The sequence below is a fragment of the Rhincodon typus genome, chromosome 6 (assembly GCF_021869965.1).
Source record: "Rhincodon typus isolate 14 chromosome 6, sRhiTyp1.1, whole genome shotgun sequence".
Classification (NCBI taxonomy): domain Eukaryota; kingdom Metazoa; phylum Chordata; class Chondrichthyes; order Orectolobiformes; family Rhincodontidae; genus Rhincodon; species Rhincodon typus.
In genome coordinates this window covers 83754791-83780464 of record NC_063337.1, presented here as the reverse complement: position 1 = coordinate 83780464, position 25674 = coordinate 83754791, and the positions used below count along the sequence as shown (strand labels likewise).

The 25674-nt window shown below is 39.9% G+C and overlaps 1 protein-coding gene and 1 long non-coding RNA gene across 4 annotated transcripts in view; one reads left to right on the top strand and one right to left on the bottom strand.

Moving 5' to 3' along the window:
• Positions 1-10607, bottom strand: part of klf12b (Kruppel-like factor 12b) — a 235990-nt gene extending 225383 nt beyond the window's left edge. For 2 of the 3 annotated variants that reach the window (XM_048598328.1, XM_048598331.1), the window contains exon 1: positions 10456-10554. The gene's annotated coding sequence lies outside the window, so the exon portion shown is untranslated. Of the gene's footprint in view, positions 1-10455; positions 10555-10579 lie in introns of those variants that run through there. The other variant, XM_048598329.1, reaches the window with a different exon arrangement.
• LOC125483369 lies at positions 8895-25009 on the top strand. The gene is made up of 3 exons (XR_007262327.1): positions 8895-9026; positions 24188-24246; positions 24822-25009. It is a non-coding gene; the product is annotated as an uncharacterized LOC125483369 (long non-coding RNA).
• Positions 25010-25674: the final 665 nt, after the last annotated feature.

Sequence of the window (25674 nt, the reverse complement as noted above, 5' to 3'; positions counted from 1 at the left end):
CAGACTCACTTCAGGGAAAGAATAAAAACTGATTTCTTTCTGTGGAGTTTCACTTCTTATAAAGAAATTTTCCAGTCATTAGAGTTATTCTTGGAATCACAAAGAATAAAGCATGAACGTTCTTATGTTTGTCGATCTGATATTCTGGCATATACAGTCAATATCACTTATTATATCACTGCCTCTGGAGTCTTGGCAGACAACCTACTCGGTAAATAGAGCAATAAAAAGTTCCTTCAAATCACCTTTTCAAGAGCAAACAGGTTTCATCCTGAACTCAGCAAGGAGATTTTTATTTCAGAAATAGGAGAGATTATCTGCGGCCTTCATTACGGGCTTCAAGTCCCCCAACTAACTCTAGATATCAAAGCACTTTCCACCCAGTTACTGTTAAAACAGTTCCAGCAAGGGTCAAGAGCAGAACAAAACATTATTACTAGTCATTATATATCTAGAAAGCTTTGTTAAAAATTCTAATGTCATACAGATCTTTCAATGGTCCCTTTTAAAGAAACTACCACAAATACCTGCATGATACTTCAAATAATCCACTTCTCCACATCATTCAAAATATAAGTTAAATTCTCTAAGAAACAGCAAATATGAAGCATTTGTGAACACAATTCTGCACATGAAAAGCCTTCACCCTCAACCTTGCCCTGTACATTTACAATGCTGGAATATTTTAACCCAAGTGTTTAAAAACTTATTTACTATATTGCAGACGTCAATCTCAGATTTAAATTTAGCAATTGGCAGAGTTGTTCATTACAGAAGGATCCACTCATCTATCCTCTACCAAGATTTTTTTTCTAATCTGCTGCTTTTCAAGCATTTTCTATTTTACTTTGATCACTAGTACAGTGTGATAGAAATTTCCTCCAACAAAATGCTAAGATTCTGATGAAGGGTCTAGGCCCGAAACGTCGGCCTTCCTGCTCGGCCTGCTGTGTTCATCCAGCTCTACACCTTGCTGTCTCAGATTTTCCAGCCTCTGCAGTTCCTACGATCTCTGGTCTGGTTCCATGCTGTATGACTATGACTCTATAATGAGGAGTTGACATTTTTCAGTGTCAAATGGCACTTTCTAAGTTCATGGCCTAGCTTTTAAATTCCAAAATCCAAACTGTTAAGAGTCTTGAAGCATCAAGCTGACACAGTAACAAGTCAATGAAACTCCGTGTGGACAGACAAACAAACTTTTTATACACATGACCGAAAACTAAAGGGCTACTTCAGTCAGTGTGAACTGCTGCGCTTTGTCATTGGGTAAATATTAATCAGTAAATTTACATATTTACAGTGGGCTTTTGCATTGCTTTAATGCCTTTCCCGTAAGCCAGAGGGGAATAAACGTTGTTACATTGCTCAGAAGGACTGATACAGCTGTTGTCTTCATGGAGTAGAGAAGCACTGATGGAAAAAAAAGTGAAGTAAAGAAAACAGCAGAATAAAATTGGAAAAACACAACAGGCACAAATCAAACTCATTAACAGTGACACTTATACATGCATCCTAAATGGTGCAAAGAATGAAAGGAGGCTGAGTTAAGATATACTTGGTGTTAAACTACTGTTTCAGTAAATAGAATTAAAAAAAGTGTAAATGTGACCCTTAATGCATTGAAGCAGTTTGTCTTTTAGACTTTTCAACTTAATAACAATTAAATTATTCTCATATTTTTTAATCTTGCTATTCTCAGATTACAATTCTTTTCCTGTTGATAATGCAAAATATTGAATCCCTCTCACCCTCCACACATTAAATTTATTTATTTTGTACATCCTGAGAGCCCAAGGCTCAGACATCTCAAAGTGCCCTACAATTATCATAAATTGTAGTAACATTCTATTTGTCTGTTGTTCTGTATAACACTATTGCCTTTCCTGAGTGATCTGTTTTTACCAGTTTTAATGGTATATTTGTTTACTCCTAAAGAGCTTTTCCAACTACCCCCACCCCCACCGTCCGCTTTCATAGTTTCCTTACTTTCATAAGCAGAAAGGGAGTGTCAAGCAAGCAACCTGTCTCTTGAACCAGTGCTCTTTGGCTAACAATTTACTATTGAAGCAAAAAAAAAATGGTGCATAAGAATTCTGTCAACAGCTTAAAAAAAAGACTGTTCAGAATGCAAATATAATATAAAGATGTATGTAGTTTCTCATTTCCCTTAGATTGGTGTAACCACAATAGCCTTCATCCTGCTCAAAATGCAGATATTGCGCCACACCTTCCCATGAGTTACATGTGAAAAAACAAGCTTACATTAGGTTAGAAAATGGAGTTGCATCTAGAATCAACAGTAGTGTTTTTTTCTTCATTGAACCACTTTTGCCAATGAACACAATCTCTCCGCTAAACCACTGAACTGCACTAGGTTTGCCATCTGCCAATTGAAATTTCATATTAAAAGCAATGTTATTTCCAATACATCTTTTTTTCCTGAATGTTCCCTCAGCCTCTTATCAAACTATTCCACCTTACATTTTGTACACACATCAACCAGCTCCCTCATAGACCGGTTTTACAATATCTGCAATCTTGACGTATACCTTTCTTCCTCCAAATGAGCTTGTTCTCAAACATTTATTGATCAGCTTGGCAGAGAACACAGTCTCAAGTTTAGTTTCCGATCTCTCTCGGCACAATTGACAAAATGCTTCATTTATATTTTTCCCAGTGACTACCAAGACTGTAAAGTCAGTATTTATTCACCTTTACTTACAGTGTTGCATACATTTTTTTTTAAATAGGGTATTATTTAGGTGAAATTCAGCCACAGTCCTAAAATTATTAGGTAGCCCCACAATCCTATAATAACAAATTCAGCTGTCTCTGATATCAGAGTAGTGGCATCATTGGGTTTGTCACCAGGCAAGAAAGGTGGACTTCCAACTTACTCAGTATCACTGTCCATTGACTTCACCAGAGAGGTGAATCAGGCAGAGTCGAACACCAGTGCTGTATCCTATCTTGATTTTCCAACTGGCAGATTAGATTAAAATTGGCTACTTTATACTTAGCTTGATACATAAAAGAAAAACAAGCACGTTGGCAGATAGCTGACAGGGACAAGTGCACATAGAAAAGTAAACCAGCTATGAGTCAGTGCCTTCAGGTGAGAGAACTGGGGTGGAAAAATATAGTTGTTTCACCCAAGTTAAAAGATGCCGAATGAAGAACCCCAGAGTGTATTATTGATCATGGAGCTAGAGTGCAGAAGTAGATTTGAGATACACGATCTATGATCTAACTCATTTGCAGGACAGACAATTACTCCAATCGGTAGGAGTGACGTGAGCTGCATCATTATAACAGTGGGAAAAAAAAAACCAAATTCACGTTTACTAAAAGCATCAAGAATAATCTAATTCATAAAAAGCTGCAACTGTGCTTTCTAGTTTAAGAATACCACCTTTGAATACTGACAAACTTAACTGCAAAAAACAAAGCTACCCAAAGGAAAGCAGTGCTACCATTGCAGAAAACTTTTTATTATTTCACAGATCCAGAAACAGTGTGCTTGTAAGTCAACAATCATACAGGCCAAAGACAAACAGAGCATTGCACCGATCCCCTTGGGATTCTTAGGTGATCGGCACTCAATTTTAAAACCTACCTCTATTTTGTTTTCCATTCAGAAATAAAAAAAGTGGATTTTTTTTCATGAGTCCTTGCTAAATGCTAAAGTCAAACAAATCCCACCTCTATACTTAATGTCCTATCAGCAGCTTTATATGTATTTATTTCTTTACCATCGCCATTGATGCTTTCTCACAATTAAATCAAAAATGTTCAATTTTGCTGGCTGAATGGTACGTGGTTTATATTCGTTCCTTCCTTCTTTCTCTTCTTTTCTCTTCCCCAAGATGAGCCAATCTGAGTGAGATTCATCTGTTTGAATCTGATGGGGCAGGATAATATTGATGGAAGGACCTCAGTTCACAAACCAATGTTATTTTTCAGAAAGCTTGGTGGCAAAAGATAGAACTGGAGCCAATCTTTACACACTTTTTATAAATCCTTATTTACGGCCTTACACGTTACAGGCAAGTACCTCCTAACCATATGAGCACAGTTTCAGTTGTTTCCATTTAGGGGCAGAAATACATCCCCAACTAAAGGCTACCACCCATACATGCAATTAAATACAGTTGCCATTCAATCTTTTGTTCTCATGTACTTGTTCAGGGAATGTTGTCGAACAGAGATACCTAGGGATTCGGGTACTAGCTCTTTGCAAGTAGTGTCACAGGTAGACAGGATGGTTAAGAAGGCATTTCGCATGCTTGCCATTCATTTGTTAGTGTGTTAAGTATTGGAGTGGAGACATCATTTTGCAGCAAAACAGGATATTGGCAAGGCCATTTTTAGAGTACTGTGTTCAGTTCTGGTCAGTCTGCTATAGGAAGGATATCATTAAATTGGAAGGGGTACAAAAAATGATTTACAAGGATATTACCAGGACTGGAGGGTTTGAGTTAAGGAGGCTAGATAGGCTGGGACTTTTTTCCCATTGGAACGTAGGAGGCCGAGGGGTGACCTTATAGAGGTTTATAAAAATATGAGGAACACAGATAATGTGAATAGCCAAGGAGTTTCCTCTAGCATAGGGGTGTTCAAAACAAGAAGGCATATGTTTAAGGAGAGAGGGGAAAGATTTAAAAGGACTTGAGGGGCAACTTTTCACAGAGGGTAGTTCATATAAGGAATGAACTACCAGAGGAAGAAGTGGTAGATGCAGGTAAGTTACAACATTTAAAAGACATTTTGACAGGTACATGAATGGGAAGGGTTTAGAGAAACTATGAGCCAAAAGCAGGCAAACGGGATTAGTTTAGTTTAAGAAACCTGGTCACTGTGGATGAGTTGGAGCAAAGGGTCTGTTTCCATGCTGTATGACTCTTAGGTACTTGGATACTCATAAATGTAGCTGATGATACAGTAAGTTATTTTGCTCCTTCCAATCTTCTGCCCCTTCTCTCATTTTGGAGACATGTTGTTTCTATATTGTTACTATATTGTAATGGTACATTGGTAGTTTTATAGCACTTCAACAAAGCAGATATTCCTCACCAGTAAGATTAGGGAATGAGATATCAAATGAGCCTCATCCTAACCTTACTGGAGGTTCCCAAACATGAACTTTATTAAAACACAGGTCAGAGGACTACCAGATCCATCCTCCACCAACTAAGACTTACTCAACAGTCCAGTTTAAGATATATTTCACCTCCCCCCATCCCCCCACCCCAACCCAGGACAGCAAATCCAGTTGCAGGAGCATAGTTTGCATTGAAATAACCGTCCCAAAGGGTCTTGCCAGGCGATTCTGCCACTTAATTCACGAATTGTCCTCTTTCTTGCCAGGGACAACCTCAATTCGTGAAGTTGAATTTTACACTAGGGATAGGGTCTATCCCCTTCTCAAAAGTCTCCCATTGTTTATTTGTAACCTAACATGCCAATTTTGGTTTCCTAATTAATCTGAACCAGATTCAATTCACTGAGGTATCGTTGAATATTTTGTGTTACTTTCCATAATTTACCAGGGAGGAACAGTGGCTATCATTGCCGCCTCACAGCACCAGGAACCTGGGTTCGATTCCAGCCTCAGACGACAGTCTGTGTGGAGCTTGCACATTCTCCCTGTGTCTGCATGGGTTTCCTCTGGGTGCTCCGGTTTCCTCCCACAGTCCAAAGATGTGAAGTTTAGGTGAATTGGGCATGCTAAAATTGCTTATAGTGTCCAGGGATGTGTAGGGTAGGTGGATTAGCCATAGAAAAGGCAGGGTTACAGGGATAGGGTAGATCTGGGCAGGATGTCCTTTGGAGGGTCAGTGTGGATTCAATGGGCCAAATGGCCTGCTTCCACACTGTAGGGATTCTATGAATTCAATTTTAATGGCACTGTTCTGATGTACTATCCCACTGAAACTTATTCTATGTCCCCTTCTTTGATTCACTCCTCCTACCAAATTTGCTAAAATTATTTTGTTAAAACAAAAAAAAATCGTTTCAATCATTTGTGTGCATAGAGAAGAGGGAGGGCTAGTTTGGAAGTATTTGTACAATTCCAAAGATGCTGCTAACAAACCCAAGCCTACTCAAATACTCTTTTTCCGTTCCACAGCTAAAGATCTGCCAGCCAATAACAGTCCAGGGGTCAATCTTGAACTTTATGTGGTACCTCAACACCACGTTGGTGGTCTATTTACCTGCTGCATCACTATGGAACCTAGCTAAACACTTAAAATGCTTTAAGGACATGGTATGAAACTTGGTACAATGGTTAGGGAAGAGTTACCATTTTCTTTTAAAATATTATACCCCACAAAATTTCTGTTGGTATAAATTACGAAGGCTTCTCAGACAAACTCATTATCTTTGTGACAGAGTGTGGACCTGCTAAATGGAATGCTACAGGCAGGTAGTTTCTCTGTGAGATAGAGTTAGAGCAGGGAGGAATTAACACAGACCAGCTTGATTCAGTTGAATTATTGAGTTGTACAAACTGGTCAATAGAGGGGCAACAATTATGACAACTTTGACCTTAATAACCAGTCATAAACAGTAAATTAAGGCACAAAATACAATGTTTGTCACAGGTGAGTTGATTATAAACTTGATGTGTGCCTGCCCACAACGAAGTACTCTGGTAAAACGGCTTATCTTGTGGGAACAAAACAAAGCATCTCACCTGGTCGCAGTTTCTAGCGGTAAAACACAACATACTACTATAGTCATGAATTAATCATCAAACTTCCTGTCTCCAAGATACAGACAGGTAATTTAGTAGTTTTACTACTACTACTACTAGAAAATTATTTCAAAGATATAAAGAACTTTGAAGCAGAAGTAAGTTTGATTTGGTTTCTCCCAAACAGACCCTGATTCATTGAAAAAGTTCAAAAAAAACCATGGAAATGGTTGACTGCTGTCAAGTGTACCGAGGGAGAAACGTGACCTTTCTGATGATTTTTAAATATGAAATAGGAACAGATGTAGACTATTTGGTCCTCAAGCTCGCTCTCCAATTCAATAAGGTCGCAGCTGATCTGAGTCTGTTTTGAATTCCACATTCCTGTCTATCCCTGATAACAGCATCTGATTCCCTTACTTAATGCAAATCCATCTACCTCCACCTTAAAATTATTCAATGAGCTCACCTCCACCACCTTCTCAGGCAAAGCATTCCAAAGCGACTCAACCCTCAAGAAAAAAAAAGTTCCCCATATTGCTGACCTAAAGGAGCGATCCCTAATTCTAGATTGACCCACAAATGGAAACACCCTGACCACATCCACCTTGTCAACACCATTCATGATCTTTTATATTTCAATCAAGTCACCCAACATTCGTCTAAATTCCAGTAAAAAACAAGCCCAATCTGTCCAACCTATCCTCACAAGATAACCCATTCATTCCAGATATCAATCTGGTAAACCTCCAATGAACAGCCTCCAACACATTTAAATCCTTCCTTAAGTAAGGCGGCAAACTGGATACACTACTTGTATTGAGGTCTCACTCATCTTTGTAAAACTGATGCATAACATCCTTACTTTTAGGTTCAATTCCTCTTGTAGTAAAGAATAGTTTCCCATTAACTTTTATTACTTGTACCTATATTACCAACTGTTTTGTGATTTACACACTAGAACACCTAAAGTGTTCTGCACTTCATTCTCTCTAATACTCTGCTTTTTCATTCTTCCTGCCAAAGTAAACAACTTCACATCTTCTCACATGGAGTCACAGAAGTCTACAGCACAGGAAAAGACCATTCAGCTTATCGAGTCTACACCAGACAAACAACTAATTTCATGATTCTAAACCCATTTTCCAGCCATTGGCTCACAGCCAGATTTTCACCCACTCACTCAACCTATCTATATACTTCTGTACATTCCTTACATCTCCCTCACAACATACTTTCCTAGCTATATTTGTTCTATCTGCAAATTTCACTACCATGCTTTCACTTCTCTCATCTAAGTGATTGATTAAAACAGTAAAAAGTTGAAGCCCCCAACACAGATCCCTGTGGATCTTCACTTGTTACATGTTGCTAATCAGATGAAGATCATTTTTGCATACACTGTAATTTCTGCCCGTCAGCCAATCTTCTATCCACAGTATTGTGTTATGCCCAACACCATGTCTGCAATTGAATTTTTTAAAAAAACTGACTTTTTTCCTAATGTGTCTCTTGGTGATTAGAGGTAACCTTTCACCAACTCACCAAAATCAGGACAAAGATGCAAACTGGTTGCAGATGTAGTTTCTAGTAGAATAACACATCACTGGAGTTACAGGTTATTCAGCAAACCTTGTTTGCAAGATGTGTTCAGGTAACAAACCTCATTTAGTAGGAATATATAATGCTTGATAGAACAGGTGATTATAAAGCTCCTATCAAAGTACACTTATTTCATGGACATAAATAACATCAATAGCAGAAGTGAATTTGATTTGGTTTCTCCCAAACTGACTCAGTTTCACTTAAAAATTAAAACAAAACCAAACTATGAAAATTGCCACTTCTGTCAAGTGAAATCAAGAAGAAACATGCCCATCCCGGTGATTTTGTGTGTCTGTTTGAAGAAAGAATTTTCTCCAGGTCAATATAGATAACCTTTCACCTGCTCACTAAAAGTGGGGCAAAGTGGTTTAACCCATAGATTTCTTCTTGAACTTCCTCACTGGCTTGTTCTCCATGAGAAAAAAGTGTTAGATGTCATCCCTTCCCCCTCCTGCACGTATGACCAGCTTGTTGAAGGAAAGAATAATTCAAGTAAGTAGTGGAGATTTGAGTCAAATTCACATCTCCATTCTGGAAATCTGACACTGAAGCATTGCAACATCATAGGTTCGCTTTGTACTTCTCGTAGAACGGAAGAGTCTGTTATTCCACACGGGAGTCAACCCAGTCTTGGTTCAACATAATTGATCAACTTTGGGTGTGTGTGTGACATTTGATCCATTACGTCCTTACCCCTTCCCTCATATGGAAGCTTGAAACTGTAAGTTTTCTGATTGAATTTATTTTGAAATAATCAAACAGAGCGATACTATGATAACAAAACTAAAAACTATTGTGCACTATAGGTTACCATTCTGCTTTTCTTTCCCCTTACGTTTTTATTCTAGTCTACAGAACCTAAGGGCTGTCTCCCGATTTAACTTCCTGAAAAACTGGGGTGTCTAATTAAAGGCATTTCTTTTTCGTAATGAGATGGGTTAAGTGAGAAACCTGTATTTTTTTTAAATATATACATAACAATAGTCAGTCAGTGAATATATTTCAGCAAGTTGAATATGCTTGGAACTGTCACAGTTTTAGGATGAACTCTCACAGAAGCGTTCGACAAACAATGACTGGTTATGCTTTAGCTTTCAGCCAGTCAAATCCCACACCTCACCATCGCCTCTACACCCCACCCAAGACATTTCCCTCCCTTTCTCCTGCAAAACAGACCTACAACCATTTACAGCACCTAACCCTTCGGAGCAGGAAATTAATGTTGCCTTATTGTACAACAGATGCTGCACAAAAATACATTATTCAACTCATATTGACCAAAATGATCATGGTTGCATGATCCACATAAAACTCTAAAATAAAAGCTAATGGATTGCAGAAATATGTATTTTCATTCTTCTTTAAGTCTCTACTTTGTTTTTTACCAGAATAGAGGAATACGTGTGCATTTTTAGTCACTCCCCCTTATGTATAGCTTTGCTGCAGCCAAAGTAAACATTAACAAGCAGTGGTCAAAAGGTGAGAAGGTCAAGGTTTATGCTAAATACAACGCTGAAAATGTGCAGAGACATGCATGTTCAAAGGATGTTGTTGACCAGAACAAGTTTGTGACTGTGAATAGTAAAGCCAGACAGTTTTTGACACCAGACACATGGTAATATAGCATTAGCACGACCTAATACCATCAGGGAATAGCACTCCTACTTTAATTTTAGCGTTCCTAGACTGCAAAGTGCCAGCTCCTCTAGTTGCATTTAAACAGCGACTCTGTCTGCCAATCTCTGAAAGTGTCTACTTGTCAACTCTAAAAGTCCACTAAAATCCAACACAAGCAGCTTTTGCAGCTCTAGCTCTGGCTACGAAGCATTATCGAGTGACAGTCGCGCACGCATCATTGCTACCGATTGCGGGATGTAGCACTGAGGTTGCTGAAGATGACATTAGCTTGCCTTCCTTTTACTGACACTCCCACATCTGTAGCCCGTCTGACTCTTAATGCTCACAGACCAACAGCTGCATTCAAGCCACTGAGCCTTCTGCCCAGTAAAAGAACTGTTAGAATTAAACTCGCGTCTCGCTTGTATTCCTATCTAACATGCCTCCTCCACGGAATCCGACAGTCGACTTTGCCTTTAGCAGTGAGCCAGTTCAACACAAAGAATGGAGAATAAAGAATATAAAGCGCTGACCTGGTAGAAAGCTGCAGAGGAGAAATATTTCCTTCCCTTATACAGTGTCTCTTCTTACTCAGCTGCTGTTTGCAGGAAATGAATGGGGGCGCACAGAGGACTGTTGTACTTGCAAATGACTTACCGGAGTCACATGATCTGCTTAATGTAGGGTGGGCCAGTGGGTGGAGGCTTCCTAAACAACAGAGGACAATATACCCTAAGCCTTACCAGCATGCATCGAATTACACAGGGGCCCCTTTGTAGGAGGTTTCCGAGCAGCCTAGTCAGTTTACAGCATTAATATCACCGTGGGCCTGCAGTATATGCTCTCTGTTATGTGCATATGTAATGTTATAGATTATATATATATATAAAACATCTACGTAAATATAAACATAAACATAGGAATGGACATAGGTAGTTAATATATACATAAATACTGTCCCCAAAATATTGGAACTGTTGATTATTCATTTGCGTCTGGAATGTTAAGCTGCAAAGTAACATTATTGCTTCAATTCAGCAAATTAATTTGTCTTTCTCTCTGCAACCCTGTCTAGCCTCCTGTCTTACGAAGAGCTACCCACAAACCTGGGTGGCTACAGCTTACAAGTCGAAAATACCTCTTGCAGCTTGTGAAGTCTCTGTTTTGAAGAGCCGTGTGAAAGTATTTGGAATGAGGTTAAAATAAGGTGGCTGTGGATCTAAATAGACTGCATCCCAGCCCCCTGTTATCCTGGTTGTGTTTAAAATATACTTGCAGCATACCTTCGCTGGGCTGCGTTAGACTGTACATCATCTGAAACACTTCTTCTACCCAAGATAGTTTTATATCAAGTAGCAAAACAAGCAGCAATCACTGAAAAAAGCCCATTTACTTCCAATGTATTTTGTGACAATAACACATAAAAGAAAAACCGTGATAACTAATATAAAAAAATTCTTGCAGAATATTGTCTAGTATTGCTGCACCTTTGAAGGTTTCAATTCTAGCTATGGGCAGGGAATAAAGCTGCTTTTAATTGACTATACAGACAAGAAAAATAGAAGCTTGATGGGGGATGGACTGTTGCCAGGGATTTCTGCAGTTTCCTGACTCTGCTGCTGTTGAGAGGGAAGAGAAAGGCCACTGCTATGCAACCTCTGCATCAGCTCTGACATATTTCCTCCTCCCCCGTGCTTTAAAAAGTGACCTGCGTGAGCTCATTGAACAGGCAAACAGCGCAGTGAGCAGCGCACTGGGCTCCCAGGCTGCTTGAGGTGGCAGTCACAGTGTGCACCGAAACGTGGAGGTGGCAACTTGAGGTTTAAAGATTCTCACAGCATTATCAGTGGGGGCGGGGAGGGAATTTACCTCAGCCACAGTGGAAAGAATGATAGCGCAGTTCCAAATCACTTCAAGCTACGGCCTTAATTAATTGCAGAATGGTACAATCAAAATCCAAATTTCGACATGGCATTTTGCCAGACACATTGACTAAAGACACAGAGACACCTTGTCCATATGAACCCAAAGCACAGGGACTTGCCTTGTCGGTGCACATTGTATGTACTTGCAGGACTGTCAATCTTTCCGTGTACCGGAGCAAGTAGTTAGAAACTGCTTAAGCATTGCCAAACATTAAACTCACCAATTAGGTATGTATTCCATACTTCCCAAAGATAAAAAAAAGCCACAGGTATTCCTGAACAGATATCAATTAAAATAATCCAATCGTATCCAACTTTAAAATTATACTTCTGCTTCGCACTTTTCAGATATTTAGCTAAAACACATTCACAGTAGGTTATATTTTTTGTACATCCTGCTGCAACAATCAGAAGATGGGCCCCTCAAGGTTCTGGGACTTTTACTAATAACCTAGTGGCTATTATTCATTTAACCTGTGACTGGACAGTGGGTATAAATCCAGCCAATGTTACTTATATGTGATGGAGGAGGTAGGGGTTGACAATTTTTTTTTCCCACTGGTCAACATGGAGCCGATCTGTGGAACTTAGATGGTTGAGGGTGGATGGAATGGTAGGGAGATACACTCAAGTTCACGGAAGGTATGGCCTGTGTCATATTTAGAGATTTCTTTGGACTATTTCTTCACTGAAAAGATTTGGAAACAAGCTACTTTTAAAATTATGTGTGTCTTTAAGCAAATTGTAAAAAAAGACACAGATGAAAAGTAGAAAAATGTGAAGCAGCTAAGCATTAAAGTTGTTGCTCTAAAGGATGAAAACAATAAGCAATTCATTAACTATTGTCTGTGATCAATAAACCTCACACTTTGTTGGGAAGTCCCAGTTCCTAGGCACTAGGCCAGTAGTTGCGTAGTCCTACTCTTTTGCTTTGTGAACACAGTGAGAAAGAATTGGGGCAAAGACCCAGACTGACATTTTTTTTTAAAAAAGAACCAGAAAGCTTATTGAGTAGGCTTCTTAAAACATCAGAAAGTTAGGACAGAAACAGCAAAGAGATGAAACCTAGAAAATGTGGCCCATCATTTATGTGCCACATTTGATCTCCAGTCCTTCATGCTAAAGCAAGCACAGATTAGAATATTTAAAAAACATACAATGTGTCTTTTTGTCTCTACCACCCTTTCACTGTGGGAGTCACTTAATTCAGTTGGTTGGACGGCTGGTTTACAATGCAGGCTAATACCAACACCAGCTGAGGCCACCATGAAGGTCCTGCCTCTCAACCTCCCCCCTCACCTGAGGTGAGGTGTCTGTCAGCTCAAACTCAACACTAGTCATCGGTCTTTAATGGGAGAGCAGCCCTATGGACCTCTATGATAACTTTACATTTACCATCCTTTAAGGCAGTGAGTTCCAGACCATTGCCAACCCTCTAGGTGAGAATGTGGGACAGCAGTGAGAAATTATTTGGTTAAGTCATGTAGGGCAACCTGCTAAAGTGAACATTCATAACACTTATTATTTGTATTACTATGCAAACCAAGTGAGTTCAATCAAAACCAGTTCTCTGTAACTTCACTTGTTGACTGTAAAGTATATTAGTTTAGTCATTCAAATCAAACTGGCATCTTACTGATGCTTTTAGTTTGCCTTCAAAAGCACAGGAAAGACTCTCTGTGGGAAAATACTGTGGCTGTGAAATTGGTCTCTGCCAGTAACACGAAAAGGAGATTTCCAGTGAATTAACAGCCCCATTAAACAACAGGTCAATCTTCCATTTCTTTGAAAATCCGGTGTGGTGTAAAATGGGCTGGCTGTTTGCAGTAAGGTTGTCACATGGCTACTAGTACAGACCAATTTCACCCTATGATTTCCTGCTTAAATCACAAGCAGTCCTATTGTTCATCATACTCCTAAGTAATGAGAGCATGCCCCTGAATGCAAGATGTTCAGAGCACTTACAGCAGTGATCTGCACCACCACACCCAAGAGAGTTAATGGGGCAAGAAATGAATTTGAATCCAATTTCAGACAGCCTAGTGGGGGACAAATCTGTGGGAAAACAAATGAGATTATTTTTCTTGGGCATCACCACAAAACAAAGGATGCCAAAGCAGCTCCGAATCTAGTGCTGTCTGGTTTTTTTTAGTGTTGACTTTAATGGAAAATAAGAGAGTGTTTACAGAGGCTATCATTTCAATGTTGAATACTTTGCATATCCTCCCAAGCAAATTTTACCCCACAATCCTTGGGATAGATTAATAAATGCAGATCGGGTGGCAGGGAGGGAATTCATCAAATTTTGATTCACGAAGAAAGTTCTCTCTCATCTCCAACAACATATCCATTCTGACCTATTAATCTAAGTTTTGAAGCTTTAAAGATTACAATTGAAAGAGAATTGGAAGCCAACACATCTTTTTATTACTTCCTCATTCATTGTTAACTTTTAAAATTTCACCAGCACATAAAGGCCAGTGAGTGGGGTGTGAATTTGTTTTTTTTCTTCTAAATGAAAAACAGTGGAGAACTATACAATCATGAACATTTGTTTGCATTGCAGCCATAGATATTTCTGATACTGTGCCATTAATCAGGAAGGTGGGTGTTTTTCTAAGTTAGCAAAGGGTCTTTACACCCTTGGGGCTGTAATTTCTCATTTCTCTGCAGTGGCTGTACACTGAGAGCTCTCAACTCCATTCCTTGTGGTGCAAATGCAGAGTACAAAGCTGCCCACAGTTTGGCAGTGAATTGATGATCTGACTCAGAGATGCCTGAGGGATGGCTGGTTCAGGAAATGAGAAAATGGCGTAATAAGTGATAAGGATTAATAGGCTCTTCCAGAATTGAGTCTGAGGTATGTTGTAACAATAGAACTCCTTGTCATCTGAACTGGTCAACATTGGGAACAACATTTGTTTACAGGGGTAAAGTAGCAGAATGAGAAAAGGTTCACACTTTTGCATAGGTTATACTTAAATGGCAAAATAATTCTGCGTGATTACCTATTGATATTAATTCCTACAACTAATATCTCTCATTCTAAGTCAGCACAAAAATACATTTAACTTTGTGCTCCCCAAGAAAAATCACTGGGGAAAACAGATGTATTTCCACTTTAACACTGCCAAAGATTGTTATTTCATTTTCAGCATGAGTGCAGTGGGTCAAATGGCCCCCTTCTGTGTTTTAATTTCTATAAATCTCGGTGTGAGGTGGTATTGAGGTATACAAAGAGAAACAAGTTGGTCTTCATGCCAGTGAACTTTTATTAACTATATATACATATACACAGAGATAGGTTGGAGAGATCATTCCTAGAACCAAGCAAGCTAGTTCCATTTGTGTCAACACACTGACAGGCATCAATCATGACCAATGCTATATATTAGCATAACAGGGCTTAATCAATATCCTACAACCCATGCACTCCCTAAATATGGGACTGTCGTTGGATACTCCAACGCAAAATATGCACTTCCATAAGAGTCAATCTTCCACTTCATTTCTTTTTAAGTCTAGACTTTTTAACTACTGATTGCAATTCGAAACTTGATGTTAATCTTCCCTAATAGAATTAAAACAGACTGAAACTTTGAGATAAGAATACATTTTATCCCAAAGTAATTTCATTTAAATTCTATGAAGTTGGTATTTTGCTCATGACTGGAGGAAAAATTTGATAGCCGCACCCCACACCCCACAACCTCCGAGAAAAAGGAGTACAAGGAAGGTAATGCAGGATTAACCCATGCCCACTTTTCGGGTACATGCCAGCTTGGCACGGCCTGCTAGGTATCTTAATTGCAGAGTACAACTAACACTGATTATGTTGTTGAGTGGCTGCATATCTTGTTAGGGACCCAAATTTGTGTTAAAATTCGGCTGTGTTATCTAGAAACAGTCATCAACTGGTAAAGAAGGTACATTGTAGCTGGAGCAGGTGCTGAAGATCAATCTGCAATTGATCTGATGACAGAATGGTTTAATAATCAAAGGACGCATGAAAACTGCAACCTGCAAAATATTCCAGTACTGTACCAGATACATTGGCTTAAGAGCTGCAAGGAAGAGAGGTATCCCATATCTTCAGGGGGTCAGGGGATCAGGGGATCCTTGAAGCAAACTCTCAGAAGGCAGTAGGATCACATGTATGGGGTGGTCATTGCCAGAAGGCAAACTGCAATGCCCTGAATAGAGTGCCACAAAATGTTCAAAGAGACCATATGAGTAGTCAAGGTCCATGATGCATCTTCATATGCCACATTAAAAGGTCCAGTTGGTGCGATGAGATTCATGTAGATCATAAAGATGGTATTGATACATGATTCTGACATCAGTAGGAGAGAAGATACTATTCCTGAATGAGCATGTGAAACAATAGGTCTTGGACACTTCACTAAAGAGCTGTATTGATAACCTACTATGTACAGAGATGGATAAAAGAGTGTTACAGTGCATGAGGAGTTGATATTAAAGGGGACAGTCCCACAGTTTTGGGGACAGTCTATGTGCTCCGAATCTGGACATCTTCCAGGCTGGTATCTCAATATGCAGGTATTTATTGGCTTAAAACACAAGATAAAATAAAAAGACTCAAGCACAGTTTAATGCATGAGAGCTCTGTTACCCATTTATCAATCAAGACTCATTCTTGACATTCATATGATGCAACTCACTCTTTCACTTGTATTGTTGCAAGACTCATTCAAGTCTCACAGCTTTCACTCACTGTCAACTATTTAATCATGGCAGCCACATCATGTAAATTATTGTACCACTCTCCCTGATACACTTCCTTCTTTACTGGATGAGAAGGTGGTGCAAACCAAGAGGCAGCAGCACTTAACTGGCAGTTGTTGGGCATAGATGAATGTCCTTGGTCTGATGTAGGAAATGGGTGCAATGGGAAACATACTGATTTGGCCACAATCTGTGTAATATCCATGTCCTCATACCCAATGTTCCTTCTTACATTCCACTTATCCTTCATCTGATGTAGAAGCTCTTGCTTACATAATCATGCGCATTGTACTTCTACTCATGTCCCACAAGTTTATCTTACCATTGCAAATGTTCACTTTTCAAAAATGTGCTTGTGGGATATTGGCTTCACTGGGTAAGCCAGCATTTATTGCCTATCCCTAATTGCCCCTTGAGCTGGGCTGTCTTTTTGAAATGCTGCAGTACCTTTGGTATAGGTAGACCCACAGTACTGTTAGGATGGTAGTTCAGGCTTTAGACCCAGTGAAACGGAGGGAACGGCAATATATTTCCAGGTCAGGATGGTGAGTGACGTGGAGAGGAACTTGCAGGTGGTGGTGTTCGAATGTATCTGTTGGCCTTGTTCTTCTTGGTTGTAATGGTCAAGAATCTGGATGATACTGCTAAAGATCTTTGGTGAATTTCTGCAGTGCATCTTGTAGATGGTACACCTTGCTGTTCCTGAGCGTTGGTGGTGGACAAAGTGAATGTTTGTGGATGAGGTGTCAGTTAAGCAGCATCTGTGGAGGAGAAAACAGAGTTAACGTTTCAGGTCCGGTGACCCTTCCACAGAACTGAGGACCCAAAACGTTAACTCTTGTTTTCTCCTCCACAGATGCTGCCAGACCTGCTGAGCTTTTCCAGCAACTTTGTTTTTGTTCCTGATTTACAGCATCCGCAGTTTTTTTGGTTTTGTTTTTGTCAGTTAAGCAGGCTGCTTTGTCCTGCTGGTGTCAAAATTCTTGAGTGTTGTTGGAGTAGCACTCATCCAGGCAAGTATTGCATCATACTCCTGACTTGTTCCTTGTAGATGGTGGAGAGGTTTTGGGGAACCTGGAGGTAGGTCACGTGTTACAGGATTCCTAGCCTGTCAAACAAGCTCATCTTACTGATGTGCAAACTCACACTCTTGCGTTGTAACTGCAGATAACTGTGTGTACAGTGACTGCAGGGAATCACAGCAGTTAAGCAATCTCCCTTCCGATATAATGCTAGCATTGCTGATAAATGCCCTAGGTGGAGTACCAGTGATTCCATGGAGCAGAAGCCTGCTGATTTCTCTCAAACCATCAGCACTGATCCTCCCATCACTAACTTGTTGCCATTGCTCTTGCTGTTGCATCTAAGCCAGCCTACACTCCTTCCTCCCACCATGCCAAGAGTTGCAGTTGAAAAGGTGCCTTCTTGGTTGAGTTCTTTGTCGTCATCCTCCGATGTTATCTGCAGTCTCCCACACTGAAAGCCAGGCATCTTTCTACCAGACATGTTGCAGCTATTGGGGTAGGAGTGTGTAGGAGTACCATAACTGCAGGCAAGGGCACATGGAAGACAGGCACTAAGGGAATATAAAAGGGCAATTAGTTATCATTGATATGAAATATGGCTTGTTTATATTTATAAATTTCTTTTGAAAAGTTTATTTTGTGTTTATTGATCTTTGCTTTGACAGTGTGGTCATTTGGATGTGCTGATCATTCAGCAATAACAAAGCGAGAAAGTAAATTGTGGGACTATCAGTGAAGGGGTAGTTAGGGTTATGGTTACTAGTATTGTGTTGGATGAATTGCTAATGGTCAGCTGAGTCAAGAATAGATTATCTGGGTTGCCTCCTCCTCTTCCTTTCCTTTCTCCTGATCTTTGTTTTTCTCGGAAGATATCAGTGTTAATCCTCTGTCTCCACCAGTCTGCCATTGTTCTGGTTTCTCCTTCCTTTCTCATCTTCCTGCTGCTGCTCATCAGCTGGTCACCATCCGGCAAATGGAATGGATGTCCCTTCATTTTGGTGACTTTGTGACATGTACCCTGGACATGTGGGTTCTGCACCTCCAGTATTCTGTTAGAGTGGTTCAGGCAGTACGCCAATGATTTGCTTTATATCATTTCATGAGGCTCCCATTGTATGCATGCTGAAGTTGTGTGTCACATGGTCAAGCAAAAGCCTTGTTGCCCAGTAGCCACTTTTGTTTTCTGGGTGTCACAAATGAAGATATCTCAATAAGCTACCCCAGAATGAAAGCATCATGACGAACGAAAGGATATCTGGCACTGACCTAATGATATACCATTCACAATCACGCACCAGCTGGATATTGTGTGAGTGAAATCTGTTTTTGTCAGAAGTACACCTCAGATGTCACATGACACCCAAAAAGTGACAGGCATGCAGCCAGTGCACCTCTCATTTGTAATTCCAGTGGTACTATCTGCTTGTTCCACTTGCTGCTTCCGTGCAAGAGAGAATGAAATGGCATGAGCTCTTTTGGAATACAGAACCTTTGAAGAGAACTGCCTTAAGCAACAGTGGATGACAAACAGCAAAATGTTGCGACTATCACCAGCTCTAGCTTAGAAGCTGCCAGTTGCAGAAAGTTTTATCAGCACAGTCACTAGCAATGAGCTTCTTGCCTGCTGTAATACTTCTGTTGTGGCTGATTTAAAGGAAGACATCCTTACTAAAGGGTAGTCACTTAACAATTTGCTCCTTGTCTGTGATCAGTGAGGAGAATTGATCCATGAATGACCTGGATTGATGTTATCAACTTCTGATATGGCCTGAGAGACAAAATGAGGTAAATTTTACATTCAATAATTGCAAACAAAATATAAACACAAATGGAAAGAGCAGAGTAAAATGACAAATTGATCATTAAATTAAGGCATTTTTGTAAAAACTGAAAGAACTGCAGATGCAGTAAATCAGGAACAAAAACAAAGTTGCTAGAAAACCTCAGCAGGTCTGGCAGCATCTGTGAAGGAAAAAACAGAGTTAACATTTCGGGTCCAGTATTTTTGTTAACAGGATTCAAAGTTTAACAATCTTTTGCAGATAAGATATGGTATGGGACTATTTTTAAATCTTGCTGGTTTACATCTTAATCAGTTAATTGTTTTGTGATCACTTGCTGAGTGTAACTGTGAGATGTGTCTGCAGGTAATACTTTACAGCAATTTCGAATTCAGCAAAAATCTTGTGAAAGACCTTCCTGTAAAGAACAAATCTGCCACTCCACCTCCCTCTTCGGCATTTTGTCCTGCTTTGTACGGCCTCAGTTCATTGAATCAATCATGCTCTATTCCAAGAAAAATGCTGAAAATTACAGCCACGTCCAGGAGCTACATGTCTGGTTTGTGCAAAAGCCTAGAAATAGGCCATCTTCCACAGCACTCCCTGTAGACTTTAGGGACTCTAAAGGAACATAGAAAATAGAACATAGAACATTACAGCGAAGTACAGGCCCTTTGGCCCTCGATGTTGCGCCGACCTGTGAAACCAATCTGAAGCCCATCTAACCGCAATATAGACCATAGACCATAGACACCTACAGTGTGAAAACAGACCCTTCGGCCCAACAAGTCCACACCGACCCTCAGAGTATCCCAGACCCATCCCCCTAATCTGAACACAATGGACAATTTAGCATGGCCAATCCACCTAAGCTGCACATCTTTGGACTGTGGGAGGAAGCCGGAGCACCTGGAGGAAACCCACGCAGACACGGGGAGAACGTGCAAACTCCACACAGACGCAAATGGTCTTGAAATCTGAGCAACAGCAATTAAAAATCAATGTGGAACTAAACTGAGAGTAATTAGTAATCCATTTAAATAGGTCTGATAGGGAGATCTTTCTTCTGATGAATACAAGTTCAAGCAAAATGAGGACATTATCTAAAGCAAAAGCTCCAAAATTGCAAAGACGGTTTCAACTCAAGATTGACATCATGGTTTGTTTACTTTGAATCTGTCCAGCGGATGCTCACTGCACAGTTTAAACAAAATGATTTGGCAGAACTCACACATGAAATGTGCTTGTGCATCTCAGCTTCCATTTTGGACCACAAAGGCTGTTTGTAGCATTCTCCAAAATATGGGTGCTATGCATTTGAATTCTGTACCAGCGCAATTCCTGCTTTGTTATTTAATTAAACTTCATGGTAAATTTAATTTATTTTCCATGCAAGAGATTTGAATCATTATTCACACTAATTAATTGATGTTTGTGCTTAGAGTTTGCAATTTTCTCATAAATATAACTTTGAATTCTTCTCATGATCTCCAGGAACTAGACACGAACAACTCTAATCATCAGTCATGGTAATGAGATGAACTAATACATTAATTAACTACATGGAAAACAAAAAGCTATTGCACACCAAGGCACAGAAATGCACTGTGGGTATAGGAAATGCCAGCAGACATGGGTAAAAAGACCTTATATCTCTGCATGTAAAAGTCTTAAACAACATTACTCATTGTTGCAATGCACCAGTGTCTGCTTCAAGAAAGGAGGAAGTGTGTAAATAGCAGCCAAATGAGATTTTTCTGAAGAATGTACATGTTAAATTAGAATTGCACTATAAAAGTGCAGAAGATGGCACAGGAGTGAAGAGGTAAAAGATTTGTTCGGGGAGGGCAACGGATGTAACTTTCATTCAGGAGCAACAGGAGATGACAAAATGAACCAGAAGACCATATGACATAGGAGCAAATGTTGGCCATTTAGCTCATTGAGTCTCCTTTGCCTTAATGAGGTCGTGGCTGATCAGACAACATTCAACTCCATCTTCCTGCCTTTTCCTCATAACCCTGATTAATCCTTGAGGAAAATGGTGGATAGTAGGAAAGGAAGTATTACGAGTGCTGTGGACATATGTAATGCAAGGCTAGGCATAAAATAATGAGATATGGGTTTGGAACTTTAGCCTAGTAGCCCTTGTTAGATTATTGATTTTTTGTTTGTTCTGTGTTGTATCCAAGTCTTTCTGGCACTGGACTGTTTTGCTAGCTCACTACACTGCTGATTGCTGCCACTATCCTCTTGAAGTGGAGGAAGTGACAGTGACTGCTTGCTCTGGCACATTTGGGGAAAATCATTCCTAATCTAACAAGGAGAGTCCCTTGTCTTTAAAAAGGAGCAGTTTATTGCACCTCAGAACTAGTTACACTGCCCAGTCCTGTTGGAACTGACATACTCACCCACTGTGGTCTTGTCAAATCCCAACTCCTGACCCTAACCTGAGCACCCATCTGGCACCCTCCTCCTCCCCCCAAACCTTCCACATCCCTACCTCATGCCTGTGGAACCTTTAACTCTTTAAATATGGCAGCTAGGGGCATAAGAGAGGGGTGTGTATAGGTTTGTAACCATATTGCGCGGAGTGAATTTTTCCCTGTTTTCCTCCAATTGACTCATTTAGGACAGGCCAGACTCAGAATCTTGGCCTGAAAATCTCACAGACAGGTAAGTGGATAATGTTAAAGAGGATTACTATTGGTCCGATCTTTCCAACAGTAATTGGAATATCTGGGCCATGGTTTGTTGCATTCCAGCAACTCATTCCAGGTTGCATTGAAATGATAGACACTGGAACAAAGACTTTGAGCAGGACCAGGCATCAGGTCTTACCTAGAAATCCAAAGCAGTTCTGTTCACAAGTCCATATGACATCATCACAGTTGATGGTGCTTATGCCACACTTCAATACCAACCCTTTCTGACCCGAAGCTGGGAAACCCTCTTGACTTGCAGTGGAAAACTGAGATTCCTCCTTCTGTCACTTTTTTGCAATAGCACATCCAGAGCTGAGTTTTAGACTGGAACACCTTCCAACTCTGCTGCTTTTTATTTCAGGAGTGCTCAGATTGCAGCCACAGTGCATCTTATCTTTAACTAATGACAACAATACCGGATTTCCTGTATCGCCCCGCTACTGATTCACTTCCATTAAAAAGACAAAGTATAACTCAGTTCTGACATTTTTTTTAATTTCAAGTTTAGGAGAAAGGTGAAGCAATGTACCCTCGTCCTCAAGTATTATAATCACCAACGTGAGCATCGATTTTCCCTCCGTTCTTGTGTGACTTTTGCACATTGGCTTGTCCCCTTTTCAATTAATATAAATTCTTCCAACAGGTTCAGATTGAAATGAACCAGCAAATTAGCCCTCCCTAAATAAGCCTCAGTTAATTTAGCAGCTCCTTTACAATTGGAAGCTTCCCTTCACACCCACTATCATGTACAATGAGCATGAGGAAGAACAGGCAGTCACACAATGACTCCTTTCAGTACAATTTATACAACATACTGAGCTAGAAATTTTTTTTGAAAAGTTGAAAAAACCTATTCGTATTTTCTTTTTTTCAATCATTTTCATATAGGCACTACTTACTTTGATTTTATTTTTTTTTGAAAAGCATGCACAGATGACTCGGATTACATTGTGGATGTACTACCAACGCACAACTTTTTCCATTTGAGTACTAATAGTATGCTTCAACTGTTTGACATATTTTCTGGATTCCAGCTAAGACCCAATGTATAATTCAGCAGATCTGTACAAAGCAATTGCTAAGTCTCTTATCAGGTGGTGAAAAACTGACTACTGGGGATGGGAGGTGATGGTAGTGGTCGTGATATCTCGTTGAAGCTGCACTGAGTTTGAGAGTTAGAGTTTCTGTTAGGTTCTAGTGGTGTTTCCAGCACAATTGCCTGAAATTGACCAAACCAGTGTAAAAAAAAATTTAAATGCAGCTTACAATCAAGGATACATCAACCTTCCAGATCTTTAATGATAGCTTTTTGTTAAAAGGTCAGGCTAGAAGTCATACATACCCCAGTGAATGGGCTGTGCCTTAGACTGAATGAGTAAGGACGACAAAGATCTGCGGACCGTAAAAATTTGTGGTCTTTTGAAAAAGTCTTGGCTTCATCAAGTACAAACACGCACATTCTAAGCTTTCTCTAATGTTTAAAAAAAAAGTTTGCCAAGAAAGACTACTGTACAGAATTAAGACAGCTGATAAAGAATCTGAAGTACTTACATAGTTGGTTGTGACTGATTCTACATCATTTTCACTCAATTCTTATCATTTGGCCTTCATCTTTGCCAAAGCTGCCACCCTTCATAGCTTAAATTAGGTAGACCTTGCATGAAAATGGTTTGAATAGTTACAAGTGGTGCACAGTCAGAGCTAACACTGGAGGATACAAGGTGGTCGAAGTTATCAATTTAAACAGTGGACTATCAAGCATAGGAGCGCATCAAAGTTAAGAAATAGGTATAATATATCGAGAAATACTTCAAGAAAGTCACAACACTGAGTATTGGTAGTCTTTTGTTCACGTTTTGGAGATTTGAGGTTAAATTAGGAAATGTAGTGTTTTAGCAGAAATACAGCGGGTAAATCCATGATTGATAGTCCCCACTATACTACATTATTTAAGTTTAACTTTAAGTTGTACTTCTTAAGAACCAGCTGCAATATTCTGTCCACAAGTATTTAAGAAGAAGACATGAGTTTTGCTGAAGAAAAGTGATTCATTTTGTTAATTTTTTCATTTTGAACTTATCAGGATAATTCAAGGGGAAACCCAACATTTATACTGCATGAAAGGAGGATGCTGATTGATTGGTAAGTGTACTTTGATTGGTAGAGGTGTTGTCATGCAGGATGCACACATTAATACTGAATGACAATGTTCAGCAGCACAAATTGTGTACTACCAAACAACTATATAAGTGGAGATAACAAGGTGTAGAGCTGGATGAACACAGCAGGCCAAGCAGCATCAGAGGAGCAGGAAGGCTGACGTTTCGGGCCTAGACTCTTCTTCAGAACTGGGGGAGGGGAAGGGGGTTCTGAAATAAATAGGGAGAGAGGAGGAGGCAGATAGAAGATGGATAGAGGAAAAGATAAGTGGAGAGGAGACAGACCGGTCAAAGAGGCAGGAATGGAGCCAGTAAAGGTGAGTGTAGGTGGGGAGTTAGGGAGGAGATAGGTCAGTCCAGGGAGGACGGACAGGTCAAGGGGGCGGGATGAGGTTAGTAGGTAGGAGATGGGGGTGGGGCTTGAGGTGGGAGGAGGGGATAGGTGGGAGGAAGGACAGGTTAGCGAGGCAGGGACGAGCTGGGCTGGTTTTGGGATGCGGTAGGGGGAGGGGAGATTTTGAAGCTTGCGAAGTCCACATTGATACATTTGGGTTGCAGGATTCCCAAGCGGAATATGAGTTGCTGTTCCTGCAACCTTCGGGTTGCAGCGTCGTGGCACTGCAGGAGGCCCAGGATGGACATGTCGTCTGAGGAATGGGAGGAGGAGTTGAAATGGTTCGTGACTGGGAGGTGTTACCTCAGATTCTCCAGCATCTGCAGTTCCTGCTATCTATATAAGTGGAGGATCATGGAGTCATACAGAACAGATGGATAAATTTGGCCAATTTAGGTTACACTGGATTGTTCTAAAACAGTTTCCCTCAGACCATGGGTGTGTGATTGGTTTGTGATCAAATGTAAAACCTCAGTATTTTTTAAAAAAATAAATTTAACCATGTTTTATTCAAGTTGTATTACTTTTCAGTTTGTTCCTGAAAGTCCTGTATTTTTTTTCAAATATATATCCAATTTTCTTTTGCAAGTTCCTATTGAATCCATTGCCTCTCCCCTTTTAGGCTGTGCATTCCTTACAATATCAACTTGCTGAGCGAAAATGTTTCTCTTCATATTTCCTCTGCCTCTTTTGCCAATTACCTGAAATCTGTGTCCTTTGGCTACCAATTTCCCTGCCAGACAGGAACACTTTCTCTGTATTTATTCTCAGTTTTGATTATCTCTATTTGAGAAAGCTAACAAATCTAGTATCTGGCACTAAGTTAGAACTGATGGAACAAAAGAGACTGTTCTATGGTATATAAAGGCATTCTGATAGTTGAGAATTAATGCAGTAAGAGCATTTTACAGAGCATTTGAATACATTTGCAGAGTGTTGGAGCTTAATAGGGAAATGATCTGCAGTTAATTTGAGTGAAACCATATGTCCGGTATAGATGATAGAAATATTTATTTA